At 36.3% G+C, this 2,590-nt stretch overlaps 1 pseudogene; it reads left to right on the top strand.

The window, feature by feature from the left end:
• Nucleotides 1-275: 275 nt before the first annotated feature.
• Nucleotides 276-2,329, top strand: LOC113307350 (annotated as a pseudogene).
• The last annotated feature ends 261 nt before the right edge of the window (nt 2,330-2,590 follow it).

The following is a 2,590-nucleotide window of genomic DNA, read 5'->3' as shown; positions in this document are numbered from 1 at the left end:
AAAGAAGTATGTCGTATTGAGACACGTTTCAGCAAACGTAATCCAAACACCATTTGCCATTTCAAGGCATTTTTTTTTCTTTTTTTTCTGGCTTATCCGGTACATCAACTAAATGATGGTCCCAATATTAAATTCTCCCAATTCAATTCCCAAGGTTTTCTTCAAATCGAAATTCTTTCCAGCAACGAATTCTTTACCTGATTTACCAAAAAAAGGAGGAGTACACATACTTGTCGCTGCGAATTAAGTCAGAACTCCATAATTGGTAAGCGAAGATGGCGGATGTAAAATCTGTTGGAGTAATTGGTGGAGGGCAGATGGGTTCAGGAATAGCTCAGCTTGCTGCAGTTGCTGGAATCAGTGTTTGGCTTGTGATTTAGACTCAGAAGCACTTAAAAGAGCAACCAAATCAATCACCAACTCAGTACAACGATTCATTTCCAAGGGACAAATCTCTCAGGTATATTTTTCTTCAATGTTTTTTAACTTGGTGGATATTTAATTTTTCATTTCTTAGTTTCCTTGGATTATGCCGAATTCATACTTTTTATGAGGAACTTATGCCTGTTTTTCTTTCTTTTGTAATCATGGTAATGGAGTTGATTCAACGCTCAAAAAGATTTTATGATCCCTAGAAAATTTCTGTATTTGGAGTCATTACGATTGTTTCTGTTTATTTACATATTTCTTACACAGTTATACTTGTGGTATTAATCTGTCTTTTCAAGTATAATTTTGACTGTACCTGCATATCCCTGCTGAGGTTCATGGAAACATGGCAAGTTACTATTTGCATTGATTGCGCATCTATGCTGTTCCCGTCATGTTCCACTATGTATATAACTATTTAATTTATACACTTCACTTAGCTTGTTTCCGAGAATGATCTTCTTTGGCATGTAGATCAAGGTCAAACATCTGTTATCACCATTTATTCCCTGGATCCAACATAAGTAATATGCTTAAGGGCATCCCCATGCCCTAGTCCTTGAAAGGCCCATACCAGCTTTATGGTGTAGTCTAGCTGTGTCATCTGGATCAAGTTTGGAGATAAGTAGTTTTTCTACTTCTCTGTTCTATGCTAATGATATGATATTTTATTGGTTTCTTAAAATTTGGTTTTGCAGGAAGTAGCTACTAATGCTCTTAAGAATCTCAAATGTACGTCGAATTTGGAAGATCTCCAGTCAGCTGATGTTATTATTGAAGCCATTGTGGAATCTGAAGATGTAAAGAAGAAACTTTTTTCTGAACTAGATAGGATTGCAAAACCTTCTGCTATTTTGGCTTCTAATACAAGTTCAATATCCATTACTCGTATAGCATCTGCAACTAGCCGACCCTGCCAGGTCTTTACTCTTCCCTTGGGTACTTGTTACTATTTATTTTGTTATCCAAATTTAAAAGTTTTATTTGATATACCTAGTCTACATGTCAACGTAATGGAATTTTAAAACTGGCACTCGAAATCTTAAGGTCGTTATGCAAACACCAACATTGGCGGCGTGTTTGTTGTACATCAAAGATTACACTACAAGTGCCTTCAAAAGTAGAAGCTAAACCTTGCTTTTTATTTTACCAGGTCATAGGTATGCATTTTATGAACCCCCCTCCTATTATGAAATTGGTTGAGATTGTAAGAGGTGCAGATACGTCTAATGAGACCTTTATGACCGTAAAAACCATGGCAGAGAGGTTAGTTTTTCCCTAAACCAACTCTCTGAAATACAATGTGTATTTTTCTCCATCGTGCTAATCTTCATGATAACATCTCTTCCTTGAGGCAACTAATAACATTAAACCAAAACCTGCAGGTTTGGGAAAATAATTGTATGCTCTCAAGATTATCCAGGCTTCATTGTGAATAGGATACTCATACCAATGATAAATGAAGCCTTTTTTACCCTCTACACAGGGGTGGCTACGAGAGAAGATATTGATACCGGAATGAAACTGGGTACAAACCAGCCAATGGGTCCTTTAGAACTTGCAGATTTCATTGGATTGGATGTTTGTTTATCTATAATGAAGGTACTCCATGTTGGCTTAGGGGATAGCAAGTACAGACCATGCCCGCTTCTTGTGCAGTATGTTGATGCTGGACGACTTGGACGCAAAAGAGGTATTGGTGTATACACTTATGGTAAACAACAGGAATTAATCAAATCTTCGTCTAGACTTTGAACTGTTTGCAAGTTAGAAACTATCAATAGCTAGTGCATCTATTTATTAATCTTGTATCTGAGTGGTGAATCCATTCAGGATGAATAATAACCCTCTGCTCGTTCCTATAACGGCACTTTCAATAAACTAATTATTTGCTACAGATCAATTTGACCCTGTATATGCCTTTTCTATGTCTGTGCTAGCACTCATTGTTTTACAAATATTGTTACAAGAATGGGGGTAGATTATAATTAGCACACTCAAATAGGCTAAAAGGTCCACTTTTATGGGTTGAAACAATGAGTCATCTTGAAGTGCTTAAGAAATATTGTTAGCAAACATCTTTTGTTATATTTCTTCTTTTGTCTAATAGCAGCAATTGTCGGAATGAGCTTCAGCAGTTTATCATTATATTTGCTTAATC

Source organism: Papaver somniferum, chromosome 1 (genome assembly GCF_003573695.1).
Source record: "Papaver somniferum cultivar HN1 chromosome 1, ASM357369v1, whole genome shotgun sequence".
In the NCBI taxonomy this organism is placed as follows: Eukaryota; Viridiplantae; Streptophyta; class Magnoliopsida; order Ranunculales; family Papaveraceae; genus Papaver; species Papaver somniferum.
This window is presented reverse-complemented; position numbering and strand designations above follow the sequence as displayed.